This window comes from Anomaloglossus baeobatrachus, unplaced genomic scaffold (assembly GCF_048569485.1).
Source record: "Anomaloglossus baeobatrachus isolate aAnoBae1 unplaced genomic scaffold, aAnoBae1.hap1 Scaffold_43, whole genome shotgun sequence".
NCBI classification, from domain to species: domain Eukaryota; kingdom Metazoa; phylum Chordata; class Amphibia; order Anura; family Aromobatidae; genus Anomaloglossus; species Anomaloglossus baeobatrachus.
In genome coordinates, this window is record NW_027443635.1 from 351,742 (window position 1) to 363,988 (window position 12,247).

Genomic DNA, 12,247 nt, shown 5'->3' on the forward strand with positions numbered 1-12,247 from the left:
CCTTTGGGGGGGTATTGCAATTTTTTGCCATTTTGAGGCGAAATTGTTCCTTTGGGGTTGTATTGCAACTTTTGGCCTTTTTGAGGCGAAATTGTTCCCTTGGGGGGGGTATTGCAACTTTTGGCCATTTTGAAGCGAAATTGTTCCTTTGGGGGGTATTGCAATTTTTTGCCATTTTGAGGCGAAATTGTTCCTTTGGGGGGGTATTGCAACTTTTGGCCATTTTGAAGCGAAATTGTTCCTTTGGGGGGGATTGCAATTTTTTTTTCATTTTGAGGCGAAATTGTTCCTTTGGGGGGGGTATTGCAAATTTTGGCCATTTTGAAGCGAAATTGTTCCTTTGGGGGGGTATTGCAATTTTTTGCCATTTTGAGGCGAAATTGTTCCTTTGGGGGGTATTGCAACTTTTCGGCATTTTGAGGCGAAATTGTTCCTTTGGGGGGGTATTGCAATTTTTTGCCATTTTGAGGTGAAATTGTTCATTTGGGGGGGTATTGCAACTTTTGGACATTTTGAAGCAAAATTGTTCCTTTGGGGGGTATTGCAATTTTTTGCCATTTTGAGGCGAAATTGTTCCTTTGGGGGGGTATTGCAACTTTTGGCCATTTTGAAGCGAAATTGTTCCTTTGGGGGGGTATTGCAACTTTTGGCCTTTTTGAGGCGAAATTGTTCCTTTGGGGGGGTATTGCAACTTTTGGCCATTTTGAAGCGAAATTGTTCCTTTGGGGGTTATTGCAACTTTTGGCCATTTTGAAGCGAAATTGTTCCTTTGGGGGGTATTGCATTTTTTTGCCATTTTGAGGCGAAATTGTTCCTTTGGGGGGGTATTGCAACTTTTGGCCATTTTGAAGCGAAATTGTTCCTTTGGGGGGGTATTGCAATTTTTTGCCATTTTGAGGCAAAATTGTTCCTTTGGGGGGGTATTGCAACTTTTGGCCATTTTGAAGTGAAATTGTTCCTTTGGGGGGGTATTGCAATTTTTTGCCATTTTGAGGCGCAATTGTTCCTTTGGGGGGGTATTGCAACTTTTGGCCATTTTGAAGCGAAATTGTTCCTTTGGGGGGGTATTGCAATTTTTTGCCATTTTGAGGCGAAATTGTTCCTTTCGGGGGGTATTGCAACTTTTGGCCATATTGAAGCGAAATTGTTCCTTTGGGGGGTTTTTACAATTTTTGGCCATTTTGAGGCGAAATTGTTCCTTTTGGGGGGTATTGCAATTTTTTGCCATTTTGAGGCGAAATTGTTCCTTTGGGGGGGTATTGCAATTTTTTGCCATTTTGAGGTGAAATTGTTCCTTTGGGGGGGTATTGCAACTTTTTGCCATTTTGAAGCGAAATTGTTCCTTTGGGGGGTATTGCAACTTTTGGCCATTTTGAAGTGAAATTGTTCCTTTGGAGAGGTATTGCAATTTTTTGCCATTTTGAGGCGAAATTGTTCCTTTGGGGGGGTATTGCATTTTTTGGCCATATTGAAGCGAAATTGTTCCTTTGGGGGGTTTTTACAATTTTTGGCCATTTTGAGGCGAAATTGTTCCTTTGGGGGGGTATTGCAACTTTTCGGCATTTTGAGGCTAAATTGTTCCTTTGGGGGGTATTGCAATTTTTTGCCATTTTGAGGCGAAATTGTTCCTTTGGGGGGGTATTGCAATTTTTAACCATTTTGAGGTGAAATTGTTCCTTTGGGGGGGTATTGCAACTTTTGGCCATTTTGAAGTGAAATTGTTCCTTTCGGGGGGTATTGCAACTTTTCAGCATTTTGAAGCGAAATTGTTCCTTTGGGGGGTATTGCAATTTTTTGCCATTTTGAGGCGAAATTGTTCCTTTGGGGGGGTATTGCAATTTTTTGCCATTTTGAGGCGAAATTGTTCCTTTGGGGGGTATTGCAACTTTTGGCCATTTTGAAGCGAAATTGTTCCTTTGGGGGGGTATTGCAATTTTTTGCCATTTTGAGGCGAAATTGTTCCTTTGGGGGGGTATTGCAACTTTTGGCCATATTGAAGCGAAATTGTTCCTTTGGGGGGTTTTTACAATTTTTGGCCATTTTGAGGCGAAATTGTTCCTTTCTGGGGGTATTGCAACTTTTCGGCATTTTGAGGCGAAATTGTTCCTTTGGGGGGGTATTGCAACTTTTCGGCATTTTGAGGCGAAATTGTTCCTTTGGGGGGGTATTGCAATTTTTTGCCATTTTGAGGCGAAATTGTTCCTTTGGGGGGGTATTGCAACTTTTGGCCATTTTGAAGCGAAATTGTTCCTTTCGGGGGGTATTGCAACTTTTCGGCATTTTGAGGCGAAATTGTTCCTTTGGGGGGGTATTGCAACTTTTCGGCATTTTGAGGCGAAATTGTTCCTTTGGGGGGTATTGCAATTTTTTGCCATTTTGAGGCGAAATTGTTCCTTTGGGGGGGTATTGCAACTTTTGGCCATTTTGAAGCGAAATTGTTCCTTTGGGGGGTATTGCAATTTTTTGCCATTTTGAGGCGAAATTGTTCCTTTGGGGGGGTATTGCAACTTTTGGCCATTTTGAAGCGAAATTGTTCCTTTCGGGGGGTATTGCAACTTTTCGGCATTTTGAGGCGAAATTGTTCCTTTGGGGGGGTATTGCAACTTTTGGCCATATTGAAGCGAAATTGTTGCTTTGGGGGGTATTGCAATTTTTAACCATTTTGAGGCGAAATTGTTCCTTTGGGGGGGTATTGCAACTTTTGGCCATTTTGAAGCGAAATTGTTCCTTTCGGGGGGGTATTGCAACTTTTCGGCATTTTGAAGCGAAATTGTTCATTTGGGGGGTATTGCAATTTTTTGCCATTTTGAGGCGAAATTGTTCCTTTGGGGGGGTATTGCAACTTTTGGCCATTTTGAAGCGAAATTGTTCCTTTGGGGGGTATTGCAATTTTTTTTTCATTTTGAGGCGAAATTGTTCCTTTGGGGGGGGTATTGCAAATGTTGGGCATTTTGAAGCGAAATTGTTCCTTTGGGGGGTATTGCAATTTTTTGCCATTTTGAGGCGAAATTGTTCCTTTGGGGGGGTATTGCAACTTTTCGTCATTTTGAGGCGAAATTGTTCCTTTGGGGGGGTATTGCAATTTTTTGCAATTTTGAGGTGAAATTGTTCCTTTGGGGGGGTATTGCAACTTTTGGCCATTTTGAAGCGAAATTGTTCCTTTGGGGGTATTGCATTTTTTTGCCATTTTGAGGCGAAATTGTTCCTTTGGGGGGTTATTGCAACTTTTGGCCATTTTGAAGCGAAATTGTTCCTTTGGGGGATATTGCAATTTTTTGCCATTTTGAGGCGAAATTGTTCCTTTGGGGAGGTATTGCAACTTTTGGCCTTTTTGAGGCGAAATTGTTCCTTTGGGGGGGTATTGCAACTTTTGGCCATTTTTAAGCGAAATTGTTCCTTTGGGGGGGTATTGCAACTTTTCGGCATTTTGAGGCGAAATTGTTCCTTTGGGGGGTATTGCAATTTTTTGCCATTTTGAGGCGAAATTGTTCCTTTGGGGGGGTATTGCAACTTTTGGCCATTTTGAAGCGAAATTGTTCCTTTGGGGGGGTATTGCAACTTTTCGGCATTTTGAGGCAAAATTGTTCCTTGGGGGGGTATTGCAACTTTTGGCCATTTTGAAGCGAAATTGTTCCTTTGGGGGGGTATTGCAATTTTTAACCATTTTGAGGCGAAATTGTTCCTTTGGGGGGGTATTGCAACTTTTGGCCATTTTGAAGTGAAATTGTTCCTTTCGGGGGGTATTGCAACATTTCAGCATTTTGAAGCGAAATTGTTCCTTTGGGGGGGTATTGCAATTTTTTGCCATTTTGAGGCAAAATTGTTCCTTTGGGGGGGTATTGCAATTTTTTGCCATTTTGAGGCGAAATTGTTCCTTTGGGGGGGTATTGCAACTTTTGGCCATTTTGAAGCGAAATTGTTCCTTTGGGGGTATTGCAATGTTTTGCCATTTTGAGGCGAAATTGTTCCTTTCGGGGGGTATTGCAACTTTTGGCCATATTGAAGCGAAATTCTTCCTTTGGGGGGTTTTTACAATTTTTGGCCATTTTGAGGCGAAATTGTTCCTTTCGGGGGGTATTGCAACTTTTTGGCATTTTGAGGCGAAATTGTTCCTTTGGGGGGGTATTGCAACTTTTGGCCATTTTGAAGCGAAATTGTTCCTTTGGGGGGGTATTGCAATTTTTTGCCATTTTGAGGCGAAATTGTTCCTTTGGGGGGGTATTGCAACTTTTGGCCATTTTGAAGCGAAATTGTTCCTTTGGGGGGGTATTGCAACTTTTCGGCATTTTGAGGCGAAATTGTTCCTTTGGGGGGTATTGCAATTTTTTGCCATTTTGAGGCGAAATTGTTCCTTTGGGGGGGTATTGCAACTTTTGGCCATTTTGAAGCGAAATTGTTCCTTTCGGGGGGTATTGCAACTTTTCGGCATTTTGAGGCGAAATTGTTCCTTTGGGGGGGTATTGCAACTTTTGGCCATTTTGAAGCGAAATTGTTCCTTTGGGGGGGTATTGCAACTTTTCGGCATTTTGATGCGAAATTGTTCCTTTGGGGGGGTATTGCAATTTTTTGCCATTTTGAGGCGAAATTGTTCCTTTGGGGGGGTATTGCAACTTTTGGCCATTTTGAAGCGAAATTGTTCCTTTGGGGGGGTATTGCAATTTTTTGCCATTTTGAGGCGAAATTGTTCCTTTGGGGGGGTATTGCAACTTTTGGCCATATTGAAGCGAAATTGTTCCTTTGGGGGGTATTGCAATTTTTTACCATTTTGAGGCGAAATTGTTCCTTTGGGGGGGTATTGCAACTTTTGGCCATTTTGAAGCGAAATTGTTCCTTTCGGGGGGTATTGCAACTTTTCAGCATTTTGAGGCGAAATTGTTCCTTTGGGGGGGTATTGCAATTTTTTGCCATTTTGAGGTGAAATTGTTCCTTTGGGGGGGTATTGCAACTTTTCGGCATTTTGAGGCGAAATTGTTCCTTTGGGGGGTATTGCAATTTTTTTTCCATTTTGAGGCGAAATTGTTCCTTTGGGGGGTATTGCAATTTTTTGCCATTTTGAGGCGAAATTGTTCCTTTGGGGGGGTATTGCAACTTTTTGCCATTTTGAAGCGAAATTGTTCCTTTGGGGGGGTATTGCAATTTTTTGCCATTTTGAGGCGAAATTGTTCCTTTGGGGGGGTATTGCAACTTTTGGCCTTTTTGAGGCGAAATTGTTCCTTTGGGGGGGTATTGCAACTTTTGGCCATTTTGAGGCGAAATTGTTCCTTTGGGGGGTATTGCAACTTTTGGCAATTTTGAAGTGAAAATGTTCCTTTCGGGGGGTATTGCAACTTTTCAGCATTTTGAAGCGAAATTGTTCCTTTGGGGGGGGTATTGCAATTTTTTGCTATTTTGAGGCGAAATTGTTCCTTTGGGGGGGTATTGCAACTTTTGGCCATTTTGAAGCGAAATTGTTCCTTTGGGGGGGTATTGCAACTTTTGGCCATTTTGAGGCGAAATTGTTCCTTTGGGGGGGTATTGCAACTTTTCAGCATTTTGAGGCGAAATTGCTCCTTTGGGCGGGTATTGCAATTTTTTGCCATTTTGAAGCGAAATTGTTCCTTTGGGGGGGTATTGCAATTTTTAACCATTTTGAGGCGAAATTGTTCCTTTGGGGGGGTATTGCAATTTTTTGCCATTTTGAGGCGAAATTGTTCCTTTGGGGGGGTATTGCAACTTTTCAGCATTTTGAAGCGAAATTGTTCCTTTGGGGGGGGTATTGCAATTTTTTGCCATTTTGAGGCGAAATTGTTCCTTTGGGGGGTATTGCAATTTTTTGCCATTTTGAGGCGAAATTGTTCCTTTGGGGGGGTATTGCAACTTTTGGCCTTTTTGAGGCAAAATTGTTCCTTTGGGGGGGTATTGCAACTTTTGGCCATTTTGAAGCGAAATTGTTCCTTTGGGGGGGTATTGCAATTTTTTGCCATTTTGAGGCGAAATTGTTCCTTTGGGGGGGTATTGCAACTTTTGGCCATATTGAAGCGAAATTGTTCCTTTGGGGGGTTTTTACAATTTTTTGCCATTTTGAGGCGAAATTGTTCCTTTGGGGGGTATTGCAATTTTTTGCCATTTTGAGGCGAAATTGTTCCTTTGGGGGGTATTGCAACTTTTGGCCTTTTTGAGGCGAAATTGTTCCTTTGGGGGGGTATTGCAACTTTTGGCAATTTTGAAGTGAAAATGTTCCTTTCGGGGGGTATTGCAACTTTTCAGCATTTTGAAGCGAAATTGTTCCTTTGGGGGGGTATTGCAATTTTTTGCTATTTTGAGGCGAAATTGTTCCTTTGGGGGGGTATTGCAACTTTTGGCCATTTTGAAGCGAAATTGTTCCTTTGGGGGGTATTGCAACTTTTGGCCATTTTGAGGCGAAATTGTTCCTTTGGGGGGGTATTGCAACTTTTCAGCATTTTGAGGCGAAATTGTTCCTTTGGGCGGGTATTGCAATTTTTTGCCATTTTGAAGCGAAATTGTTCCTTTGGGGGGGTATTGCAATTTTTAACCATTTTGAGGCGAAATTGTTCCTTTGGGGGGGTATTGCAACTTTTGGACATTTTGAAGCGAAATTGTTCCTTTGGGGGGGTATTGCAATTTTTTGCCATTTTGAGGCGAAATTGTTCCTTTGGGGGGTATTGCAATTTTTTGCCATTTTGAGGCGAAATTGTTCCTTTGGGGGGGTATTGCAACTTTTGGCCTTTTTGAGGCGAAATTGTTCCTTTGGGGGGGTATTGCAACTTTTGGCCATTTTGAAGCGAAATTGTTCCTTTGGGGGGGTATTGCAATTTTTTGCCATTTTGAGGCGAAATTGTTCCTTTGGGGGGGTATTGCAACTTTTGGCCATATTGAAGCGAAATTGTTCCTTTGGGGGGTTTTTACAATTTTTGGCCATTTTGAGGCGAAATTGTTCCTTTCGGGGGGTATTGCAATTTTTCCCATTTTGAGGCGAAATTGTTCCTTTGGGGGGGTATTGCAACTTTTGGCCATTTTGAAGCGAAATTGTTCCTTTGGGGGGGTATTGCAACTTTTGGCCATTTTGAAGCGAAATTGTTCCTTTCGGGGGGTATTGCAATTTTTCGGCATTTTGAGGCGAAATTGTTCCTTTGGGGGGGTATTGCAACTTTTGGCCATATTGAAGCGAAATTGTTCCTTTCGGGGGGTATTGCAACTTTTCAGCACTTTGAGGCGAAATTGTTCCTTTGGCGGGGTATTGCAACTTTTGGCCATTTTGAAGCGAAATTGTTCCTTTTGGGGGGTATTGCAATTTTTTGCCATTTTGAGGCGAAATTGTTCCTTTGGGGGGGTATTGCAACTTTTCGGCATTTTGAGGCGAAATTGTTCCTTTGGGGGGGTATTGCAATTTTTTGCCATTTTGAGGTGAAATTGTTCCTTTGGGGGGGTATTGCAACTTTTGGCCATTTTGAAGCGAAATTGTTCCTTTGGGGGGTGTTGCATTTTTTTGCCATTTTGAGGCGAAATTGTTCCTTTGGGGGGGTATTGCAACTTTTGGCCATTTTGAAGCGAAATTGTTCCTTTGGGGGGGTATTGCAAATTTTGGCCATTTTGAAGCGAAATTGTTCCTTTGGGGGGTATTGCAATTTTTTGCCATTTTGAGGCGAAATTGTTCCTTTGGGGGGGTATTGCAACTTTTCGGCATTTTGAGGCGAAATTGTTCCTTTGGGGGGGTATTGCAATTTTTTGCCATTTTGAGGTGAAATTGTTCCTTTGGGGGGGTATTGCAACTTTTGGCCATTTTGAAGCGAAATTGTTCCTTTGGGGGGTGTTGCATTTTCTTGCCATTTTGAGGCGAAATTGTTCCTTTGGGGGGGTATTGCAACTTTTGGCCATTTTGAAGCGAAATTGTTCCTTTGGGGGCTATTGCAATTTTTTGCCATTTTGAGGCGAAATTGTTCCTTTGGGGGGGTATTGCAACTTTTGGCCTTTTTGAGGCGAAATTGTTCCTTTGGGGGGGTATTGCAACTTTTGGCCATTTTGAAGCGAAATTGTTCCTTTCGGGGGGTATTGCAACTTTTCAGCATTTTGAAGCGAAATTGTTCCTTTGGGGGGGTATTGCAATTTTTTGCCATTTTGAAGCGAAATTGTTCCTTTGGGGGGGTATTGCAATTTTTTGCCATTTTGAGGCGAAATTGTTCCTTTGGGGGGGTATTGCAACTTTTCGGCATTTTGAGGCGAAATTGTTCCTTTGGGGGGGTATTGCAACTTTTGGCCATTTTGAAGCGAAATTGTTCCTTTCGGGGGGTATTGCAACTTTTCGGAATTTTGAGGCGAAATTGTTCCTTTGGGGGGGTATTGCAAATTTTGGCCATTTTGAAGCGAAATTGTTCCTTTGGGGGGGTATTGCAATTTTTTGCCATTTTGAGGCGAAATTATTCCTTTGGGGGGGTATTGCAACTTTTCGGCATTTTGAGGCGAAATTGTTCCTTTGGGGGGGTATTGCATTTTTTTGCCATTTTGAGGTAAAATTGTTCCTTTGGGGGGGTATTGCAACTTTTGGCCATTTTGAAGCGAAATTGTTCCTTTGGGGGGTATTGCAATTTTTTGCCATTTTGAGGCGAAATTGTTCCTTTGGGGGGGTATTGCAACTTTTGGCCTTTTTGAGGCGAAATTGTTCCTTTGGGGGGGTATTGCAACTTTTGGCCATTTTGAAGCGAAATTGTTCCTTTGGGGGGGTATTGCAACTTTTGGCCATTTTGAAGCGAAATTGTTCCTTTCGGCGGGTATTGCAACTTTTCGGCATTTTGAGGCGAAATTGTTCCTTTGGGGGGTATTGCAACTTTTAGCCATATTGAAGCGAAATTGTTCCTTTCGGGGGGTATTGCAACTTTTCGGCATTTTGAGGCGAAATTGTTCCTTTGGGGGGGTATTGTAATTTTTTTTCCATTTTGAGGCGAAATTGTTCCTTTGGGGGGGTATTGCAACTTTTGGCCATTTTGAAGCGAAATTGTTCCTTTCGGGGGGTATTGCAACTTTTCGGCATTTTGAAGCGAAATTGTTCCTTTGGGGGGTATTGCAATTTTTTGCCATTTTGAGTCGAAATTGTTCCTTTTGGGGGGTATTGCAACTTTTGGCCATTTTGAAGCGAAATTGTTCCTTTGGGGGGGTATTGACATTTTTTTTTCATTTTGAGGCGAAATTGTTACTTTGGGGGGGGGTATTGCAAATTTTGGCCATTTTGAGGCGAAATTGTTCCTTTGGGGGGGTATTGCAACTCTTCGGCATTTTGAGGCGAAATTGTTCCTTTGGGGGGGTATTGCAACTTTTGGCCATTTTGAAGCGAAATTGTTCCTTTGGGGGGTATTGCAATTTTTAACCATTTTAAAGCGAAATTGTTCCTTTGGGGGGGTATTGCAACTTTTGGCCATTTTGAAGTGAAATTGTTCCTTTCGGGGGGTATTGCAACTTTTCAGCATTTTGAAGCGAAATTGTTCCTTTGGGGGGGGTATTGCAATTTTTTGCCATTTTGAGGCGAAATTGTTCCTTTGGGGGGGTATTGCAATTTTTGGCCATTTTGAGGCGAAATTGTTCCTTTCGGGGGGTAATGCAATTTTTTGCCATTTTGAGGCGAAATTGTTCCTTTGGGGGGGTATTGCAACTTTTGGCCATTTTGAAGCGAAATTGTTCCTTTCGGGGGGTATTGCAACTTTTCAGCATTTTGAGGCGAAATTGTTCCTTTGGGGGGTATTGCAATTTTTTTTCCATTTTGAGGCGAAATTGTTCTTTTGGGGGGGTATTGCAACTTTTGGCCATTTTTTAGCGAAATTGTTCCTTTCGGGGGGTATTGCAACTTTTCGGCATTTTGAAGCGAAATTGTTCCTTTGGGGGGTATTGCAATTTTTTGCCATTTTGAGGCGAAATTGTTCCTTTGGGGGGGTATTGCAACTTTTGGCCATTTTGAAGCGAAATTGTTCCTTTGGGGGGTATTGAATTTTTTTGCCATTTTGAGGCGAAATTTTTCCTTTGGGGGGGTATTGCAACTTTTGGCCATTTTGAAGCGAAATTGTTCCTTTGGGGGGTATTGCAATTTTTTGCCATTTTGAGGCGAAATTGTTCCTTTGGGGGGGTATTGCAACTTTTGGCCATTTTGAAGCGAAATTGTTCCTTTGGGGGGGTATTGCAACTTTTCAGCATTTTGAGGCGAAATTGTTCCTTTGGGGGGGTATTGCAATTTTTGGCCATTTTGAGGAGAAATTGTTCCTTTAAGGGGGTATTGCAACTTTTCGGCATTTTGAGGCGAAATTGTTCCTTTGGGGGGGTATTGCAACTTTTGGCCATTTTGAAGCGAAATTGTTCCTTTCGGGGGGTATTGCAACTTTTAAGCATTTTGAAGCGAAATTGTTCCTTTGGGGGGTATTGCAATTTTTTGCCATTTTGAGGCGAAATTGTTCCTTTGGGGGGGTATTGCTAATTTTGGCCATTTTGAAGCGAAATTGTTCCTTTGGGGGGGTATTGCAATTTTTTGCCATTTTGAGGCGAAATTGTTCCTTTGGGGGGGTATTGCAACTTTTGGCCATTTTGAAGCGAAATTGTTCCTTTGGGGGGTATTGCAACTTTTCGGCATTTTGAGGCGAAATTTTTCCTTTTGGGGGGGTATTGCAACGTTTGGCCATATTGAAGCGAAATTGTTCCTTTGGGGGGTTTTTACAATTTTTTGCCATTTTGAGGCGAAATTGTTCCTTTGGGGGGGTATTGCAACTTTTGGCCATTTTGAAGCGAAATTGTTCCTTTCGGGGGGTATTGCAACTTTTCGGCATTTTGAGGCGAAATTGTTCCTTTGAGGGGGTATTGCAACTTTTGGCCATTTTGAAGCGAAATTGTTCCTTTGGGGGGGTATTGCAACTTTTCGGCATTTTGAGGCGAAATTGTTCCTTTGGGGGGGTATTGCAATTTTTTGCCATTTTGAGGCGAAATTGTTCCTTTGGGGGGGTATTGCAACTTTTGGCCATATTGAAGCGAAATTGTTTCTTTGGGGGGGTATTGCAATTTTTAACCATTTTGAGGCGAAATTGTTCCTTTGGGGGGGTATTGCAACTTTTGGCCATTTTGAAGCGAAATTGTTCCTTTCGGGGGGTATTGCAACTTTTCAGCATTTTGAGGCGAAATTGTTCCTTTGGGGGGGTATTGCAATTTTTTGCCATTTTGAGGCGAAATTGTTCCTTTGGGGGGGTATTGCAACTTTTCGGCATTTTGAGGCGAAATTGTTCCTTTGGGGGGTATTTCAATTTTCTGCCATTTTGAAGCGAAATTGTTCCTTTGGGGGGTATTGCAATTTTTTGCCATTTTGAGGCGAAATTGTTCCTTTGGGAGGGTATTGCAACTTTTGGCCATTTTGAAGCGAAATTGTTCCTTTCGGGGGGTATTGCAACTTTTCGGCACTTTGAGGCGAAATTGTTCCTTTGGGGGGGTATTGCAACTTTTGGCCATTTTGAAGCGAAATTGTTCCTTTTGGGGGGTATTGCAATTTTTTGCCATTTTGAGGCGAAATTGTTCCTTTGGGGGGGTATTGCAACTTTTGGCCATTTTGAAGCGAAATTGTTCCTTTTGGGGGGTATTGCAATTTTTTGCCATTTTGAGGCGAAATTGTTCCTTTGGGGGGGTATTGCAACTTTTGGCCATTTTGAAGCGAAATTGTTCCTTTTGGGGGGTATTGCAATTTTTTGCCATTTTGAGGCGAAATTGTTCCTTTGGGGGGGTATTGCAACTTTTCGGCATTTTGAGGCGAAATTGTTCCTTTGGGGGGGTATTGCAATTTTTTGCCATTTTGAGGTGAAATTGTTCCTTTGGGGGGGTATTGCAACTTTTGGCCATTTTGAAGCGAAATTGTTCCTTTGGGGGGTGTTGCATTTTTTTGCCATTTTGAGGCGAAATTGTTCCTTTGGGGGAGTATTGCAACTTTTGGCCATTTTGAAGCGAAATTGTTCCTTTGGGGGGGTATTGCAAATTTTGGCCATTTTGAAGCGAAATTGTTCCTTTGGGGGGGTATTGCAATTTTTTGCCATTTTGAGGCGAAATTGTTCCTTTGGGGGGGTATTGCAACTTTTCGGCATTTTGAGGCGAAATTGTTCCTTTGGGGGGGTATTGCAATTTTTTGCCATTTTGAGGTGAAATTGTTCCTTTGGGGGGGTATTGCAACTTTTGGCCATTTTGAAGCGAAATTGTTCTTTTGGGGGGTGTTGCATTTTCTTGCCATTTTGAGGCGAAA